The sequence below is a fragment of the Schistocerca nitens genome, chromosome 5 (assembly GCF_023898315.1).
Source record: "Schistocerca nitens isolate TAMUIC-IGC-003100 chromosome 5, iqSchNite1.1, whole genome shotgun sequence".
Taxonomy (NCBI): Eukaryota; Metazoa; Arthropoda; class Insecta; order Orthoptera; family Acrididae; genus Schistocerca; species Schistocerca nitens.
In genome coordinates, this window is record NC_064618.1 from 283,855,827 (window position 1) to 283,877,569 (window position 21,743).

At 47.3% G+C, this 21,743-nt stretch overlaps 1 long non-coding RNA gene and 1 pseudogene across 1 annotated transcript in view; both read right to left on the minus strand.

The window, feature by feature from the left end:
- The window catches only part of LOC126259773 (uncharacterized), a 593,974-nt gene that overhangs the window by 240,247 nt on the left and 331,984 nt on the right, over positions 1 to 21,743 (minus strand). The gene's annotated exons all lie outside the window — the stretch shown is intronic.
- On the minus strand, positions 12,725 to 12,841 carry LOC126261498 (5S ribosomal RNA; annotated as a pseudogene).

The window sequence follows — 21,743 nt, forward strand, 5'->3', positions numbered from 1 at the left end:
ACCGAATAACAGAACACTGTTCTTCCCTGGTGCAAGTCGCAAGTGGGGCGGCCATCTTCATACTGATACTGCGACGGTATGTGTGCATCTGCACTATGCTGCCACATACAGGCCATTCTGCACGCTGTTTGTAGCAAGCTTACCAACTTACAGGAGAAGAGGACGAAATTTAGATTTGTTATTACAAATTTAAGGTTTTCATTTGACTCACCCTCGCACGTTAATAACAGGTGTAACCGCTAGAATATTGAATGCAAGCATGCAAACATGGATGTGTTGCGTTGTACAGGTGCTGGATGTCAGTTTGTGGGATGGAGTTCCATATCTGTTGCTCTCGGTCAATATGTACATCTCCTTACAATACACCGCATGGTGCGTGGCGGAGGATACGCTCTACTACTATTAGCCGTTTTCCTTCCAGGTCCACTCGCAGACAGCGTGAATGGAAAACGGCTATCTATATGCCTCCGTATGAGCCCTAATTTCTCGTATCTTATCTTCGTGGTCCCCACGCGAAATGTGCATTGGTGGCAATGAAATCATTCTGCAATCAGCTTTGAATGCCGGTCCACTAAAATTTCTCAGTAGGGTTCTTCGAAATGAATGTCTTCTTCCTTCCACGAATTTCCACTTGAGTTCCCGAAGCATATCCGTAACACTTGCAAGCTGATCGAAACTACTGGTAACTAATCTAGCAGCTTGCCTCTGAGCTCAAATGGCTCTAAGCACTATGGGACTTAACATCTGAGGCCCTAGACTTTTTTATTTAAATTGATACAATACAAGTGTTATAACTACAGCTTATTCTATGGTTAGTTCTTTTAATCACACTATGGGCACTACTATTGTGTCTAGATTCTGTTAGCCTATTTCTACTTATGGTAGTCTACTCTACCTGCAGCGTTACAGGTGTGCCAGCATTGTATAAACCTACGTTGTTGGCCGTGTTCACCGAGCTAATCCCGGTGAAAATGCCCCTAGCACCGGCTAGGCCCGGAGTGGTTGATCGCTGCAGTGCTATATTAGTGTTGCTATCCTAGCTTATCCTACATCTAACCTAACTTAACCTAATGTCGAATCCGGTGAGTGTCTGAATCGGTAACAAAGGTGCACCCCCCCCCCCCCCCCTAATCCCAGACGTGACGGATTCCAGCCGTGAAGTCTCGGCGGAACGGGACAAGTGCACTGAGCCAAGTCAGTAGCAATGTGAGATCTTAATTGTTGTTCCTTAGGAATTCCTTTGTGACTTTGTGTGAGATTTCGTTTGCCAATTTTTGCAAGATTGAGAAGTGGTCATGCCTGAGCAGGTGGTACGTGTCATGGTTGGGTAACTGTTGACGTAATTGCGCCGCTACGTCGTCGAAGAGGTGGCACTCATACACCACATGTTCTGGGGTGTTGGTGTGGCCCCACAGTCACACGCTGTGGTAGCCCGTTTCCCGAACCGGCATAGGTATGCCGGGTAGGGTCCATGACCAGTAAGAAAGTGCAGCAGTCCTCTTGAAGGTTTGAAATGTTTTAATTGCAGTCGCTCCCCGATATTGGGCAGTAATTCGAGTGTTCTGCGACCGGTTTCCTCATTGTCCCACTGTTCTTGCCAAAGCTCTTCCCCCCTGCGTCTGATTTCCATTTTGTTCTCCACGCGAATCTCCGTTAGTTCGATTATTTTATCCCTGTTTCCCTTTTTGACCCAGTACCATGTCGCTTGTTCTCTGATCTTTATATCGAGCGGACAGAGCCCCATTAGTACTGTCAGCGCTCCCCCCGGAGTTGTTCTGTATGCCCCTACTGATCTCAGGAGCATATTTAGCTGCACTCTTCATACAGCCATGGCAGGCATGACCCTCGTGAGCCTGTGGGCCCAGACTCCTGACCCGTATCCTACAATTGATGTCAAAATGCTGTTGTGGTATAATTTTATTAGTTCTGGTGGCAGATGGAATCGTTTGTGTCCAATCGCTATCAGATTGTTGAGTAAACCTAACTAACCTAAGGACATCACACACATCCATGCCCGAGGCAGGATTCGAATCTGGGACCGTAGCAGCAGCGCGGTTCCGGACTGAAGCGCCTAGAACCGCTCGGCCACAGCAACCGGCCCTCTGAGCTGCTTCGATGTCTTCTTCCAGTCCATGTGGTGCGGATCCCACACACTCGAGCAGTACTCAATATAGGGACGGTTGATGCTGTCTGTGGATGATACTGACTGCTACGGTCGCAGGTTCGAATCCAGCCTCGGGCATGGATGTGTGTGATGTCCTTAGGTTAGTTAGGTTTAAGTAGTTCTAAGTTCTAGGGGACTGATGACCACAGATGTTATGTCCCATAGTGCTCAGAGCCATTTTTTTTGTGGATGATACTGGAGTTATCGTCCGATGATGTCCTATATGTGCTCGATTGGAGACAGACCTAGAGATCGAGCAGGTCAAGGCAACATGACGACACTGTAGAGCATGTTGGGTTACAACAGTGGTATGTGGTCGAGTGTTTTCCTGTTGGAAAACACCCCATGGAAAGCTGTTCATGAATCCCAGCACAGCGACAGACATACAAATTTGGAGTGACAGTGCGTGGGATAACCACGAGACTGCACCTACTGTCATACGAAACCGCACTCCACATCATAACACCAGGTGTAGGTCTAGTGTGTCCAGCACTCAGGCAAGTTGGTTGCAGGTCCTCAACTGTCTAGCTCATAAGAGACATCATCGGACGCAACTCCGGCGTCATCCACAAACAGCATTAACCGTCACTGTGTTGACAGGCATGGGATTCCATCCCACTAACTGGCTTCCAGCAGCCGTACAACACAATACATGCACGTTTTCATGCTTGTATTCAATTCTACTGGCCTCCTTCTAACCAACACACGGCCCTCACTGGCACCAGATTTCATCTGAAGACACAACAGACCTCCACCCTGCCCTCCAATGAGCTCTCACTTGATGCCACTGAAGTTGCAAATGGCGGCGGTTTGGGGCCAATGGAATGCAGACTACAGGGCTTCTGGCTCGGAGCTGTCCTTGAAGTAACCGAATTGCAACAGTTTGTTGCGTCACTGTGGCGCCAACTGCTACTCCAATTGCTGCTGCAGATGCAGTGCGATCCCGTCCGCAGCGCTGTCTTCTTGCGAGTGGCATTCTCTTGACTGCCGCTGCCATCAGTCATGAACAGTGGCTACATTCCTGTCAAGTCCCTTTGCAATATCGCAGAAGGAAAATCCAGCTTCTGGTAGGACTGTTACACGACAAATTCAGTGGGGTGTTGCAAATGGTGTCTCTGTCGCCTTAAAGGCATTCTTAATTAACATCAGCTTACCATCTCACGACCATTACAGCGTGTATTTACAGCAAACCTGATATGCATCCACATAGTGGCATTACTGGTGCCACTCTTATGTGACTGGCGGGAAATTTAAATAGACCTCATCTTTCAGATGCAGAAACATGCCTACCAACTTTCTTTTATGTCGCACAACTCCCTCTTGCTCTTTCGATTTTTTCCCGCCAGAGTCGAATGAGAGAATTCTTTCTGAGCAATACCCCTCGCGCTGAGCCAATAAATCAGTCACAAAAGCTAGAACACCACGAAACTTTCGTGTTCGTGTATCGGGTGGAAGAAAAGCGATACACAGTATTCGGCGATAGACTTTTATTTCACTGAGCTGCTGTCAGTGCAAAATGGACGATGTGCAGCAGGAAGTAGGCGATGTCGGATATAGCAGCACGCTGATAACCAGTACACTTTTGGATATCAAGACACACGCCACATGGCTAATGCGAAGTCTGCTCTCACAAGCAAAATTATTGCGACAGTTCCCCAAGAACTAAATAGGGAAATGTCGGGTAGTGTGGGAAACATAAGATTTTTCGGCACTATATTTATTTCTAAAGGTTGTATTGGAACGCTCTTCACATTAAACACTACTATGATACAATACTTGACAAGGTTGTAAAATTCGATGCCATAATAATATACAGTCGGCGTTTTTTTTATATATTTCCACCTTTTGATATTTGAACGTTTAAATTTTTGGAGTGTTATATAGGACAGCAAATTGTAAAGCAATAAAGTAATTTGTCACACAAAAACGTTGTAACTGGACCGTAAATGGCTATAAACTTTAAAGAAAAGTAAATATACATCGTATTCATGAATCTGTTTACAGAGTTAACATCGATGAATGAGTACACTAACAGTCACGGTTCTTACAGACAGACGACGTAAACTGGTATAGGCATAGGTTGGCCGCGGTGGTCTAGCGGTTCTGGCGCTGCAGTCCGGAACCGCGGGACTGCTACGGTCGCAGGTTCGAATCCTGCCTCGGGCATGGGTGTGTGTGATGTCCTTAGGTTAGTTAGGTTTAAGTAGTTCTACGTAGGGGACTTATGACCTAAGATGTTGAGTCCCATAGTGCTCAGAGCCATTTGAACCATAGGTACTCAAATACAGAGATACGTAAACAGGCAGAATACGGCGCTGCGGCCGGCAACGCCTGTATAAGACAACAAGTGTCTGGCGCAGTTGTTAGATCGGTTACTGCTCAGTTCCGATGGTAGGTTATCAAGATTTAAGTGAATTTGAACGTGGTGGTATAGTCGGTGCTCGAGCGATGGTACACAGCAAGTCCGAGGTAGCGATGAAGTGGGGATTTTCGCGTACTAACCATTTCAAGAGTGTACCGTGAAGCAGACAGGAGTGGCCGAGCGGTTCTAGGCGCAACAGTCTGGACCAGCACGACCGGTACGGTCGCAAGTTCGAATCCTGCCTCGGGCATGGATGTTTGTGATGTCCTTAGGTTAGTTAGGTTTAAGTAGTTCTAAGTTCTAGGGGACTGATGACCTCATTAGTTAAGCCCCATAGTGCTCAGAGCCATTTGAACCATTTTGTACCGTGAATATCAGGAATCCGGTAAAACATCAAATCTCCGACATCGCTGCGGCCGGAAAAAGATCCTGCAAGTACGGGACCAACGACGACTGAAGAGAATCGTTCAACGTGACGGAAGTGCAACCCTTCCACAAACTGCTGCAGATTTCAATGCTGAGCCGTCAACAAGGGTCAGCGTGCAAACCATTCAACGAAACATCGATATGGACTTTCGGAGCCGAAGGCCCATTCGTGTACCCACGATGACTGCACGACGCAAAGCTTTAAACTTCGCCTGGGCCCGTCAACACCGATATTGTACTGTTAATGACTGGAAACATGTTGTCTGGTCGGACGAGTTTCGTTTCAGATTGTATTGAGCGGATGGACATGTACGGGTATGGAGGCAACATCATGAATCTATGCGCCCTGCATGTCAGCAGGGGGCTGTTGAAGCTGGTGGAGGCTCTGTAATGGTGTGGGGCGTGTGCAATCTGATACGTCTAGATACGGGCTTGGCAATTCCTTCAGGACAATGCGGCACCCCACACGTCCAGAATTGCTACAGAGTGGCTCCAGGAACGTTCTTCCGAGTTTAAACACTTCCACTGGCCACCAAACTGTGCAGACATATTATTGAGCATATCTGGGAAGCCTTGCAATATGCTGCTCAGAAGAGATCTATTCCCCCCCCCCCCCACCCCACCCCCACCCCCACCCCCGCCCCTTCGTGCTCTTAAGGGGTTATGGACAGCCCGGAAAGATTCATAGTGTCAGTTCCCTCCAGCACTGCTTCAGCCATTAGTCGAGTCCATACCACGTCGTGTTGCGGTACTTCTGCGTGCTCGCATGGGCCCTACACGATATTAGGCAGGTGTACCAGCTTCTTTGGCTCTTCAGTGTAGGTTATATATCTTGAATCTGTTCACACCGTTAACGCCGATGAATGTATCACGGTGTTTATAGACTGACGATGTAATTGATATTACTATATGAGAACAGTGTGTAATTCATGGTTTTAGCATTTGACGACAATATTTCTTTTAGGCTGATATGAAGCTGTGAATTGTTTACGAACATTATGATGACTAGTCTATCGAAACAGGCTTTGCAGATTTTACCAGCAGCTTAAGGCGGTAATAACCGCGGTAATAACCGCGGTAATAACGAAACCCACGTCATAAAGAATAAAAAAAAAGAGTTTGGCGGTCTTAGGGAACTTTGTACCGGATGAAGCAAAGGCCCATTAACATTTTGAAAATTCAATACTTCGCAGAATAATGTGGGTAGAGAGGTAAAAATTGACAAACATGCTTGAAATGACACGGGATTTTATCGAAACCAAAAAAGTGTACAAAATAACGAATAGATGGCGCTTCATATGAAGCAAAAGCAAAAAACTAGCATAAAAACTAATTTTTAGCAAAGACGATGTTCTTTGTAACAAATGCTCAGCATGTCGGCCGTCACTGATTAACAATACCTTTAGTCGACGGACAATGTTATGAACAGCACTGTACAGATTATCAGTATGTATGGTGAGAAATTTGCTGTCGGATGTTGTCTTTTAGCATCCCTAATGAGGCTGGAAGATCGCGGCAGACTTGTGACTTCCGGTAACCCCACAGCCAATGATAACACGTACTGAGGTTTAGGGACCTGGGAGGCGAAGCATGACGGATATGGCGGCTCGGTACGCGATCCTCACCGAACACTGTGCGCAGGAGATCTTTCTCGTGTGTAGCAGTATGGGGTGGATACCCTCTCTCTATATAGCTTATTTTACATACAACTGTCATGCGGCGTCACTGACGGTTGCTGTCCATTGACAACATCTGTTGGCCAGTTTTTGCTCTCGTTTTTGGTTAATTGGTTGATTTTGGGGGGGGGGGGGGGGGGGACCAAACAGCAAGTTCATCAGTGCAATCAGATTAGAGAAGGATGGGGAAGGAAGTCGGCCGTGTCCTTTCGAAAGAACCATCCCGGCATTTGCCTGAAGCGATTGAGGGAAATCACAGAAAACCTAAATCAGGGTGGCCGGTCGCAGGTTTCAAACGCCGTCCTCCCGAATACGAGTCATGTCTGCTAACCACTGCGCCACTTCGCTCGGTCTCTTGTTTTTGGTTGCGATAAAACCCTATGTCGTTTCAGGCGTGAGTGTCAATTTTTACCTCGCTATCTACATTATTCCGTGAATTAATTGATTTTCAAATGTTAGCGTACTTTTGAATCACCCTGCAGAATAAAATTATGGACGGTCTACTATGACGCTAGCAATTAGAATTTTCTTTTCCAGATTACGGCCCTTGTAAACATTACGTATTTTTGTGTGCTCCATTGCTATGCTCGTTGTTTTACGTATCGTATTTATGGAATTTTGTGTCGTTTCATATTTACGGAATTTTGTCTCGTTGCCCACTTCTACATTCCTGCAGAAGCACACAAATCGAGTGCCTCTATGTAGACGCGTCATTTTTCAAACTGAAACGAAATAATATTTCGCTACTGCTCGGATTACGATGTGGCGCTGCAATGCTGTCAGCGTGAGGGCGAGATAGCTGTAGGAATGGCTCGGCCATACAAAAAATTCACCACCCTCGGTGGACAAATTTGACAGCAACTCGGATAATAACTGCAACAGACTGCTCCATCATCAATATTACCGGGCCATCGGGCCATACCGCAGTATGGCTGTCTACTGCAGTCACATTACGTCCGTGTTGATATGAACAGTATTGCGGACAAACGTTTCCGCAAGTATGCCCCGTGAAAACGCATCTTCAGATTAGGTGGCTGGTCAGACCAATCTGTACGTGAGAAACGCAGCGTGTCGTGGACTACGAAACATTTCATTCCCAGCAATCCTTCTGGTAATACAAAGTCAAATAAAGCACAAATCTGGAGTATCGGAAGAGGTATTTGAACTCAGCTCCACACGTTTGTGAGTTCAATGCTGTAACCACCGCGCCCTCGTATTCCGCGAAACGGCAGCGGAAGTTTAGCCACTAAGGGAGTGCCTTGCAGTGTTGTCTTTCTGCGAAACTGGCCCGCTTTGTACTCACAGAAATTGGATGGCTCATTTCAAGAGCAATACGCGTCGCTCTGTGTCAGTGCTGAGAGATCGAGCAGGCACGGCTCGGAACTCGCGGGGCGTCTGCAGAGAAGTTCAAAGCGGACGCTCCCTTCTCCGTGGGTCACTATGTTCTTCCGAGTTTCCTCGGGTGTCCGCAGACGGTAGGAGGGGGGGGAGGAAGATGTCCTTTCATCAGCGGTGCCGGACGATGGACGGCCCTGTGTGTTGGTAAGACCGCGGCCGGATCCCATTTAATTAAGAGTCGGCGGGAACAGTAAAAGACAAAAGACGGCGCCGTCTTTTACGACGCGCGACGTCTGGACGGCGTCTGAAGGCAGAAGGGTTCGCCGAGGCGCTCCACCGGCCTCGGCAGCAGTCGGGGCGGTTGCGGGGGTGGCAGTGGGAGTGGGGAGCATTGATCTTCGTCCAGGGGCCGAGGCGACCGCCGCCCGGACTTCTGCAGGCAGGCGGCGTTCTTGACCCAGAGCAGCGAGTTCACGGACGCAGCCGCCAGCCGACGATCTGGTTAGGGGTGTGTTGAACTGAGCCGCCAGCAGGCGGCCATACGGGGGGAGGAAGGTTATGACACACCCCTAACTTGAAAGCGTTTATACTTCTACTATTAAGGGATGTGTGTGTGAAACCTTATCGGACTTAACTGCTAAGGTCATCAGTCCCTAAGCGTACACACTGCTTAACCTAAATTATCCTAAGGACAAACACACACATCCATGCCCGAGGAAGGACTCGAACCTCTGACTGGACCAGCCGCGCAGTTTAAGGGTCGGTGGAACGAGTGGTGTCTCTTCTTTCAGACATATCCGCAAGAACATATATATATATATATATATATATATATATATATATATATATATATATATATATAAACACGCCCAGACTCCTACAGGAATCAGTGATCGCTGCGAAGAGTGAAGTTAATGAGCAGTGCACTATGTCAGACTGAGTTGTGTGTGGATAAGTTAGGAATTTGAGTCAGTCAGGAAGCGTGTCCAGATGACCGAAGCGGCGCCGGCACGGTAGCTTAGCGTGTTCGGTCAGAGGGTCAGCTGCTCTCATCAACGATGAACTTGGACGGGTGTCGCCCCGAACTAATGCAACGGGCAGTAACGAACAAAATGAGACAAAACAAAGAAGGCGGTCAAGGCGACCGTTTCCGAGAAACGGAAGAATCCGGGTTCGTGCCCCTGTACGATATATATTTCCAACTTTCCCTATTGAATTCTTTCAATGCACACTAGCACCTAATGTCGTTATTCCTTTGATTAATACTAGATATTAGTCTGATCACGTAATCTGTTGCATTTTTCGGTAAACACGGAACTGTTATTTGATAATTGTCACGTTCGGTCCGTATATGTGCTGCTGAATAAAACCAATTTTATCATGCGATACGAGTTTCGCCTTTATTTTTTGAAAGTGGCAACGCTGGTAGTTGAGGATCGGTATCAGTGCTCGCTTTGACTGTCTTAAAGCCGTTCTTCTGCCTCCTGTCTTTGGAATTATCACTGACACAGCACTGAGAATATGAACATAATTTTCCTTTTGGTTTCAAAGCTGTTCTTCCGCTCCTAGTCTTTGGAATTATCGCTAGAACAGCTCTGACAATATGAAAAAACATTTTCTTCAGGAAGAAAACGAGCGTTCATATTCTCAGCGCTGTGCTGCCGATAAATCAGAAAACTGGAAGCAGAAGAACAGCTTTGAAACCAGTAAGCTACAAACAGCAGCTAAGAACCGTTCCAAAAGTAAAGGCGAAACGCGTATGGCGTGATAGAACTGGTTTACTCAGTTGCACATAGACGGACCCAACGTGAGAATATCAACATAATACTATGGACGTCATTATTTTTCACACGAAAACTTTATTACTGAAAACAAATACATCATAGTATCATGAACTGTGAACCTTGCAATATTTTTCGACATAGTCACTACCGATACTGAGACATTTATAGTAGCATGAAGACAGTTTGGACAACCCACTCTGGTAAAGCTCGGTGCCCTGCGATGTAAGGAATTGTCTCACAGCCTGCTCCACCTCAGCATTGGTTTGGAAATGACTTCCCGAGAGTGTTGGTTTCAACGTAGGAAACTGGTGAAAGTCCGACGGGGCAAGATCGGGGCTGTAGGCAGGGTGATACACTCTTCCGATCCGAAGCGACGAATCTGATCCTGTGACAGCCTCACTGTGTGTGGTGTTGCCTTGTCGCCCAAGAGCACAACACCTTCATTCAAGAGCTCTGGTCTGTTTCGCTGAATGGCACACCTGAGTTTGGTGAGGGTTCGCAGTAGCGCGCGCATTGAAGGTCCCTTGCGGGAGGAAATCAGGGAGAATTCCACCTTTCACGTCCCCGATCAGTGTCGTCATAACCTTTCCTGCTTGGGGTGACACTTTGAATCTTTTTCCTCTTTGACGAATTGGAATGCTTTCACGTCACTGAGATGACCATGGATTCTGGGTTAAAGCGGTGTATCCATGTCTCACCGTCTGTGATGATTCTGCGCTGGAACCCATTACCATCGCGCGCGTGCCGCATCAAGCGATCGAGGCTGTTCTCTATTCTTGCACTCTTGTGATAGGGGGTCAGAGTTCTCGGTATCCATCTTGCAGACACTTTTCGGCAATCCATGGAGCGTGTGATGGGCCTGAGCACTGCCAACACGTAGTGTGGACAATTCTGACATCGTTATTCGCCTGTCTGCTAGCACCGAGTCCTATACTCTATCAATGTTGTTTTCTAATTTGAGTGCGTGGCGTCTGTTGCTTCGAAAGAACAGACCCCACGCAGATCCCGTAGCTGTGAAACACTATATGTAAATTGAATGGGGATCACTGCTGTCAGCTGCAGCGGGACATTAAACGGAATCAGAGGCGACGAGCGACCGGATCGGGATTCGAACCCAGGACCTCCTACTAGGCAGGTGCGGTACCCACTGCGCCATCCGGGACACAGCATTATCGCAACTGCACGGACTATTTCGGTACGCCTCACGGCCGATCGACACTCCCAGAGAGCGCCACGTGTCCTCCAAGGTCACCGGATCTGCCTGTCTGTGATTATTTCTTGTGGACTCTGTTTATGTGCCTCTGTTACCAACAACCACGAATGAACTGTGACATCTCGTAATTACAGCTGTGGAAGCCGTAACTCAAGACGTTCTCGCTGCAGAGTGGGAACAATTTGAATACCGCATTCAAAAAAATGGTTCAAATGGCTCTGAGCACTATGGGACTCAACATCTTAGGTCATAAGTCCCTTAGAACTTAGAACTACTTAAACCTAACTAACCTAAGGACATCACACACACCCATGCCCGAGGCAGGATTCGAACCTGCGACCGTAGCAGTCCCGCGGTTCCGGACTGCAGCGCCAGAACCGCTAGACCACGAATACCGCATTGATGCATGTCGTCCATCTCAAGGGGGGCATATTGGTCACCTATGAAAAGGTATGGAAAAAAAAAAGCTTTGTGAGTTTCCCGTTCATCAAAAATCAAAATTCATTGTATATGTTTATTAGTTTCAGAAACACAGACGTGCCGAATCGGATGATTCTTTTTGATACTCACTGTAAAAGAACATTGTAAATCAGTCATTCTCCAAGACAGTATACCAGTTTTTGCAATAGAGCCTTATCGTGGTTGACCGAGCGACGTGGCGCAGTGGTTAGCACACTGGACTCGCATTCGGGAGGACAACGGTTCAATCCCGTCTCCGGCCATCCTAATTTAGGTTTTCCGTGATTTCCCTAAATCGCTTCAGGCAAATGCTGGGATGGTTCCTTTGAAAGGGCACGGCCGGTTTCCTTCCCCATCCTTCCCTCACCCGAGCTTGCGCTCCGTCTCTAATGACCTCGTTGTCGACGGGACGTTAAACGCTAACCACCACCACCACCAACTTATCGTGGTTGGATGTTATAGGGAGTGTTGAGCGTCAGGAAGACTAGAATATTCCCACTCTTTTACAAAGTCTCAATTTTACTTAATAGAAAATCTAGGAAGTTTTGGTTTTACGTTAAATCAATAAACGGATCGAAGCCATCTGTCCAGACACTCTGCGACCATAACGGCAATGAAACGCAGGACAAACAGAGAAGGCCGAAATGCTAAATGTCTCATCCAAAACTGTTTCGCACAGCAAGACAACTCTACAGTTCCTCCCTTAAATCGTCGCATATATGAAAATATGACAGACAGCGAGTTAAGTGACCAGGGGACAGGAAAGCAAGTAAAATCGCTTAACAGAGGAAATGCCACTGGACCTGACGAGATACCAATTCGATTCTAAATAGAGAATGCGAAGTAAGTTGCCTCCCTTCTAGCAGCAGCGTACCGTAGGTCTCGTGAGGAGCGGAGCGTTCCTAAAGATCGGAAAAAGGGAAGGTAATTCCCTTTTTCAAGTAGGATCGTCGAACAGACTTCAAAAACTATAGGCCTATGTTTGTGACATCGATCTGTTGTAGAATTTTGGGACATGTTTTATGCCGGCATGTTATGACATTCCTCGAGAACGGAAATCTCCTCTGTATGAATCAATATAAAACTACAACTAAACTACGTCCGAACAGGCCTTGGAAGGACCAACGGCACCGACCGGCCGCCGTGTCATCCTCGACCCACAGGCGTCACTGGATGCAGATATGGAGATATGTGGTCAGCACACCGCTCTCCCGGCCGTATGTCAGTTTACGAGACCGTAGCCGCTGCTTCTCATTCAAGTAGCTCCTCAGTTTGCCTCGCAAGGGCTGAGTGCACCCCGCTTGCCAACAGCGCTCGGCAGACGGGATGGTTACCCATCCAAGTACTAGCCCAGCCCAACAGCGCTTAACTTCGGTGATCTGACGGGAACCGGTGTCACACTGCGGCAAGGCCGTCGGCCTGTAAGAATCAATATGAGTTCAGAAAACAACGATCGTATGAAACCCAGGTCGCTCTGTTCGCCCACGTGAGTCGAAAAGGAGTAGGTACAAGCGCCCACATAGATTCCGTGTTCCTAGATTCCCGTAAGGTGTTTGATAAAGTTCTGCACTGCCACCTAATAAACAAAATAAGAGCGCAGGGAATATCTGACCAAATGTGTGACTGGACTAGAGAATTTCTAGGGAACAGAACACAGAACAGACGTAGCTTTTGCTCACCTAGTTTAAATTTATCACATCCTAAATGGGCACATTTTACCTAATGAACATCTGAGCGAGTGGTAGCTCACGAACCCCGAAGGCGTTTACGGATTACCGCATTTTAGCGCGTGCAAGTGCTTGAGTTTGCACGCGTACGACCTGATCGGCGAACTTCAGAGCTAATTAAATCGTAAACAGTGCAACGTATAAATTTTTTTTCTTGATGATTATTACTCAACAGAACCTACCCTGTGATACCCTTACCAACTTTTCAAACTGTAAATAAACAACCTAGTAGATGACGTCGGAGGTTCCATACAGCTTTAGAGGGATGATGCTGTTGCATACAGAGAAGTCGCCACGCTAGAAAAGTGTAGCGAAAAATAGAAAGACTTGCAGAGGATAGAGGATTGGAGCGGGAAGTGACAATTGACCTTAGACATAAACAATGTAACGTACTGCGAATACATAGACAGAAAGACTCTTTATTGTATGATTACGTTATTCCAGAACAATCACTGGAAGCAGTTACTCCCAAAACGTACCTAAGAGTACGTGCACGGGATGATTCGAAGTGGAACGACCAAATAAATTTAATCGCGGGAAAGGCAGAAAAAAAATGTTTAAATGTGTGTGAAATCCTATGGGACTTAACTGCTAAAGGCATCAGTCCCTAAGCTTACATACTACTTAACCTAAATTATCAGCCGACCGTTGTGGCCGAGCGGTTCTAGGAGCTTTAATCTGCAACCGCGCGACTGCTACGGTCGCTTGTTCTAATACTGCCTCGGGCATGGATGTGTGTGATGTCCTTAGGTTAGTTAGGTTTAAGTAGTTCTAAGTTCTAGGGGACTGATTACCTCAGATGTTAAGTCCCATAGTGCTCAGAGCCATTTGAACCACATTGCTCGTCAGTCTGGGATCCGTACCAGACTGGACTGATAGAGAAGAGCCAAAGAAGAGCGGCACGTTTCGTGACAAGTCCAAGTCACAGTAGTACACAGTGTATCCTCCTCCACACACCGTGAGGTGGCTTGCGTGATATGGAAGTAGATGTAGTCAAATACGTGTTTGTGAAGGTAGCTGCATTTGCAGTCTAGAATTTTTGTTTTCTATAACCTTTTACAGGAGCGGACACTTCAGGACGCGGCGGTAAAAGGTGATATTGCAGGGCTTGCAAGGGGATCCGCTCGGAGTGCGCGTGACACGTTCTCGCGGCTGCCAAAGGGCGACCAGGGGCTCACCCTCCCCTGCTTCACGCTCTCCTCTCTCTCTCGTTCTAATTCGTCCCCCGCAGCTGGCGAGCGCCGCTTTTAATGTTTGTACAGCCTTTGTCGCGGCCGGGCCCTCCGCGCGTGGCGCGAGCAATGAATTGAAAATCCCGCTGTTTTACGGCGGTCGGCGGGGAGCTTTAACACTCTCCAGGCGCCGTTACGTCGCCCGCTCCCACGCAGCACGCCCGCCACAGATTGCAGAGGCGCCTCCCACACCTGCAACCGCGGCTGCGTCTGCGGCTCTGTCCAAACAATGGCTGTCTGCGTCCCGGCTCCCACCGCTGCAGCAACCGCAGTCGCGCGCGCTCCTACTCACAAAGGCTCCCGCCGGGACCACGGATTACTACCGCTTCCTTTTACTTTCTTTCATCTTCAACATGTCTCGACTGCAAGTTCATCTACAAGCGGGAGCCACTGTGGTCTGTGTGGGGAAGAGTACCAAGGTTTGCATACCCCCTTCCGTCTCATCAATTACCTAACTCTCAGCGAATTATGAGAAATCTGCACTGAAGAGCCAAAGAAGCTAGTACACCTGCCTAATATCGTGTAGGGTCCCCGCGACCACGCAGAACACTAGAGATGCCTTCTAAACAGCACGTTGCAAGGCATCCCAGATATGTCCATTAATGTTCATGTGTGGGGAGTTTGGTGGATAGCGAAAGTGTTTAAACTCAGAAGAGTGTTCCTGAAGCCACTCTGTACCAATTCTGGACATCTAGGGTGTCGCATTGTCCTGCTGAAATTGCCCAAGAATGCACAATGGACATGAATGGATGCAGCTGATCAGACAGGATGCTTACGTGCCTGTCACCTGCCAGAGTCGTATCTAGACGTATCAGGGGTCCTATATTACTCTAACTGCACACGCCCCCCTCCATTACAGAGCCCCCAACAGCTTGAACAGTCCTCCGCTGGCATTCAGGATCCATGGATTCATGAGGTCGTCTCGATACCCGTACACGTCCATCCCCACGATACAATTTGAAACGAGACTCGTCCGATCAGGCAACATGTTTCCAGTCATCAGCAGTCCAATGTCGGTGTTCACGGGCCCAAGTGAGGTGCAAATTTTAGTGTAGTGCAGTCGTCAAGGGTACACGAGGGCCTTCGGATCCGAAAGCCCATATTATTGTGTCTCACTATTTAGAGGCACAAAACACGTGGGCATTTTCAGCTCTTTATTAAATGCAAATAAGTAGGAGGCAGAGTCGATAGGAGCTGAAGGAGTCCAGGTTGCAATAATATGCGGTACGGCACACTGTTAGAGAGAAGGATTATTATTCAAGAAACACATAGTACAATGAAATTACTGATCTTCAGTAGTTTGTAGGACTGCAGCTGCGGCTATGAACTGACAATCTCGTAACATGGAATACCATGAACTAATAGACATATTCTCAGGGACTAAGCCTGCTGGGCCCTTCTCAGAAAATCAATGCAAACATTACCGAACTGGCTGAGGGCCGATTATGAAAGTGCGTTTGCGTAGGTTTAAATCTAGCTAAGAAGTGAATGAGGCACACTCCAGTTCCGTCGAGCTGCACAGCCCGCTAGAGTGCGCTGTGCTCGGCAGACGACGGGCTGCCAACGTTGTGTTGGCGCGGCGTTGTAGTAGTTCAAAATGGTTCAAATGGCTCTGAGCACTATGGGACTTAACACTTGAGGTCATCAGTCCCCTAGAACTTAGAACTACTTAAACCTAACTAAGGACATCACACACATCCATGCCCGAGGCAGGTTTCGAACCTGCGACTGTAGCAGTCGCACGGTTCCGGACTGTGACGCCTAGAACTGCTCGGCTACCGAGGCCGGCGTTTAGTAGTATCTGTGGCAATGATACTACGCATATCGATAATGTTTCGTTGAATGGTCCGCACGTTGACACGTTTTGATGGTCCAGCATTGAAATGTGCAGCAATTTGCGGAAGGGTTGCACTTCTGTCACGTTGAACGATTTTTTTCAGTGGTCGTTGGTTCCGTTCTTGCAGGATCTTTTTCTGGCCGCAGCGATTCGGAGATTTGTTGTTTTACCGGATTCCTGATATTCACGCTACACTCGTGAAATGGTCGTACAGGTAAATCACCACTTCATCGCCATCTCGGAGATGCTGTGTCCCACCGCTCGTGCGCCGATTATAACAACACGTTCAGACTCACTTAAATCTTGATAACGTGCCATTGTAGCAGCAGTAACCGATCAGACAACTTTGCCAGACACGTGTTGTCTTGTATAGGCGTTGCCGACAGCAGCGCCGTATTCTTCTTGTTTACATATCTCAGTATTTGAATACACATGCGCATACCAGTTCATATGCTCATGTGTGTGTGAAATCTTATGGGACTTTAAATTCGAACATTTTTAGGTTAGGCTTTACCGTGACTGTTACTGACATTAAATGAAACAACAAGTTCACTGTTACCAGTCACCGTTTAAAACTGTATGTACGTCAACTACTGGCACAAATGTATATCTATCTGCATATTTTATAGCATTAACCAATGTATTACCCCAACCTTTAGGCAGCTAATATATGCAACATGCAATCTTAAGACTCCTTGCCATATAAATGTTTGCTCTCATATAACCACACTTTCCTCTCTCTCTCTCTCTCTCTCTCTCTCCCTCTCCCTCTCCGTCTCCCTTTCACCCACCCACCCACCCACACACACACACACACACAAACTTTTTCTGTCTCTCTACCTCTCCTTCTGCCTCCAGCCCCTCACCTCACATCCGTTTATTAATCCCAATCAAAGAGTGTAATGTATGTATGATTTTACTGTTGTAGCCAATATGATCATTGTAATTAAAGTCTGTAACATTTCACCTAATTGTTATTAACAAGTATGAAGTTTAAGCCATTTTAACATTTCACCTGATTGTATAAACGAGTACGAATTTTTACTGTTTTAACTTGTCAGAATTGGATTTATATACCACCTGAAGTACACACACATATATTTGACACCTCAAAACAAACACCGCCAAATGCTTAAAGCAATTATTCTGTAATAATGTTGTTACGATGTATATTCTTTGCACTTTGCGATTACGTCTTCTCTTCTGCTATACGAACCTTGCACGCAGCTGATTCCAGACGCCATATTTGTTTACAAATGTGGCAGTATACATGTGATGTGTTACGACAGCAAAAGGAACCTGTGACCACTGAAGGTACGTCTCGCGCGGACGTTTACCAGTTTCTTTAGCGCTTCGGTGTAGTTTTGATCAGTACTGTGGGACACTTTTTTTTTTTTTTTAACCCACTGTATGTCTGCTAACCTAACAAGCTGTGTCATTCTGTTTAGACATCTTGTTGTGACATCCTTCCCAGCACGTATCAGAGGCGTCCCGCCTGGTGGCAGAGCGTGGCTGTAGAGAAGTGGACGGCACGGTGGCGCGGACAGCAGGCAGCTGCTCCTGCACGTGCGCCCCGCGGAAGACTTTCTGGCTTCGCCTCGGGCTGCCGTATATCATGGCGGAATTTTAAAAAGCTCCCTGCCGGCTGGCAGCGATCCGCTCTGCCCGCCCGCCGTCAACAAAAAAACTCTTATTGGTATTTATAACGGCACAATCCGGGGTCCGGGCTGCGCCATATATATCGCGGCCGATGAGCGATGCCGGAGCGGCGCGGACGGTGCGGGCCATCCATCAGGCGTCAGCTGACGCCTCCATCACCAGCCGCCCCCGCCGCCTCTGCAGGCGGCCAGGTGACGCACGGCGCGTCATCGCAGTCATTATCATTATCGCCGCGGTCATCGCTGGTACCGTTTGTGCAACTACGGCCGCTCAACAGGTTACAGGCACTGTCTACCCTCGTATAGTACCCACTCACACGCGACACAACTTCCGGAAGTCGAAAACCGTATTCCGGAAACAGTTCTCCGCTGCCATGTTTACATGTTAAGGAGTGGAACGAGTTTGCCAGATCTCTCAAATATGGCGTCTGGAAATCAAATATTTCTATTTCTGATTTAGTCGGCACAATGACTGGCGCTCTCTTCGATCGATTATTAGAGGTTGACTTCATGCTCAGTCGAATACTTCTACTTCCCATTCACTGCACAAAAAGTTACTCCGTCCGTTTGAGCTGAAAATTTTTGAAAACAAGACGTTACCTGACAACCCAAGAACGTTACAGAAACGATTCAGAAACAATCGACGGTGGAAGTGGTAATCCATGAACTAGAACCGCATTCCAAGCATCGATATTGGAGCGTTTAGGTGACCAACCAGAAAGGGTATTGGGAAATCGGTTCATGAAATCCGGCTTTGGGAGCCACACGCAAATATACTGTATGATGACTAGATGCGGTTTCAGTACTTTCCGCCTTTCGCTGGACACACTTGACATTAAAGCCGAGGTGTTACAGTAAGGTGGTGATGTTCCCCCCCCCCCTCCCCCCCTCTGGGTGTCTGGAAATATTCTGCACTCTCCCGCCGGAGGTTCGAATCCTCCATCGGGCGTGGATGTGTGTGTTGTTCTTAGCGTAAGTTAGTTTAAGTAGTGTGTAAGTCTGGGGACCGATGACCTTAGAAGTTTGGTACCTTAGGAATTCAGTCACATTTCAATATTTTGAGATATGCTGCACACAATAGGGTGTGCAGATTTTCAAGAATATATGACATTGAACTCACGTAGCAAACGTGACAATCAAGATAGTCGAAACTCGGGACCTTTGCCTTTTGCGGCAAGTGCTCTACCAACTGTGCTACCCAAGCACGAGTCACGCCCCGTCCTCACAGCTTTAATTCCGCCAGTATCTCGTCTCCTACCTTCCAAACTTCGCAGAAGCTCTCCTGCGAACCTTCCAGAACTAGCACTCCTGGAAGAAACGTCCCCCAGGTTGTGGCTAACCCATGTCTCCGCAATATCCTTTCTTCCAGGAGTGCTAGTTCTGCAAGGTTCGCAGTAGAGCTTCTGCGATGTTTGCAAGGTAGGAGGCGAGATACTGGCGGAATTAAAGCTGTGAGGACGGGGCGTGACTCGTGCTTGGGTAGCTCAGTTGGTAGAGCACTTGCCCGCAAAAGGCAAAGGTCCCGAGATCGAATCTCGGTCCGGCACACAGTTTTAATCTGCCAGGAAGTTTCATATCAGCGCACACTCCGATGTAGAGTGAAAATTTCATTCAAGATAGTCGAAGATATTCAGTTACATCTACATACACACCCTGCAAGCCAATGTGCACTACGTGACGCAGGGTATTTGAGACCAATATTAGCTATTCCCTTTTATATTTTATTAGCGTGTTCAGGGAGGGAAAAATGAGGGTCTAAATGAGGCTACGTGTGCCCTGATCTCTCTGCTACAAGCACTTGATGGTCTGTGGCGGAGGGTACTTTGCGTACTAGTGACAATTCCATCTCCCCTGTGTTCAAGTCGCGAATGGTGCCCAGGTGGAACAAATATTTACAACAGTGGAAGTATGAATTAAAAAACCCCTCTACTCACAGCTTTTCGTGTTTTATTGAGTACATGATGCATTTCGGAAACTGTGTGTCCATCATCAGGTGTAGTTTGTTTTAATACATGCTTTATTTTTTCTCTTGAATGAGTTGAAAGAGAAAAATGATCACTCTCTCCGTCCGTTTCCTGTTCCTCCTTTATCTATCTCCTGTTCCCTTCATCGCAACCTGTTCCCAGCCATGAAAGCAATAAATCAGATTGATACTGTTCCCCCAACACACCTGCCATGCAGGGCAGACTAAACATCAAGGGCTTGAACATTATTTATTTGCCCGTGACGTACAGGCCACCATGCAAAGGGACTCGATAAAGCAGGCCAATACTACTCCAATGCAAGGCAGTTCTTGCTCCTAACATGTAGACTGCCCTGCAAAGCAGGTTGATTTGAAACCGATACATTCTCTACTATCAAGCAGGGCAGACTATAAACCAGGGGTTGGAAAAAACTTTTTTTCCTGTACCTCCACTCCTTTTGTAGCTAGGAGGCTATAAACTCCACAGTGCTGATACTCATGATGTCTGGTGTTTCTGCTCCAAATCTGGTTGAAACCGATCAAGTGGTTTGGGAGGAGACCCAGGACTTATACACATACACTCAGCTTAATATATATTCTATTTACTACATGTTTTATATTGCATTGCCCACATTAATAGTTTTAGAGTTTATGCCCTGCACAGTGTGCAAGCCACCTACCTTGTACTTCAATGAATGTTCTGTGGTAGGAGGTTTGCTTGCTAATACAGGGTGTTTCAAAAATGACCGGTATATTTGAAACGGCAATAAAAACTAAACGAGCAGCGATAGAAATACACCGTTTGTTGCAATATGCTTGGGACAACAGTACATTTTCAGGCGGACAAACTTTCGAAATTACAGTAGTTACAATTTTCAACAACAGATGGCGCTGCAAGTGATGTGAAAGATATAGAAGACAACGCAGTCTGTGGGTGCGCCATTCTGTACGTCGTCTTTCTGCTGTAAGCGTGTGCTGTTCACAACGTGCAAGTGTGCTGTAGACAACATGGTTTATTCCTTAGAACAGAGGATTTTTCTGGTGTTGGAATTCCACCGCCTAGAACACAGTGTTGTTGCAACAAGACGAAGTTTTCAACGGAGGTTTAATGTAACCAAAGGACCGAAAAGCGATACAATAAAGGATCTGTTTGAAAAATTTCAACGGACTGGGAACGTGACGGATGAACATGCTGGAAAGGTAGGGCGACCGCGTACGGCAACCACAGAGGGCAACGCGCAGCTAGTGCAGCAGGTGATCCAACAGCGGCCTCGGGTTTCCGTTCGCCGCGTTGCAGCTGCCGTCCAAATGACGCCAACGTCCACGTATCGTCTCATGCGCCAGAGTTTACACCTCTATCCATACAAAATTCAAACGCGGCAACCCCTCAGCGCCGCTACCATTGCTGCACGAGAGACATTCGCTAACGATATAGTGCACAGGATTGATGACGGCGATATGCATGTGGGCAGCATTTGGTTTACTGACGAAGCTTATTTTTACCTGGACGGCTTCGTCAATGAACAGAACTGGCGCATATGGGGAACCGAAAAGCCCCATGTTGCAGTCCCATCGTCCCTGCATCCTCAAAAAGTACTGGTCTGGGCCGACATGTCTTCCAAAGGAATCATTGGCCCATTTTTCAGATCCGAAACGATTACTGCATCACGCTATCTGGACATTCTTCGTGAATTTGTGGCGGTACAAACTGCCTTAGACGACACTGCGAACACCTCGTGGTTTATGCTAGATGGTGCCCGGCCACATCGCACGGCCGACGTCTTCAATTTCCTGAATGAATATTTCGATGATCGTGTGATTGCTTTGGGCTATCCGAAACATACAGGAGGCGGCGTGGATTGGCCTCCCTATTCGCCAGACATGAACCCCTGTGACTTCTTTCT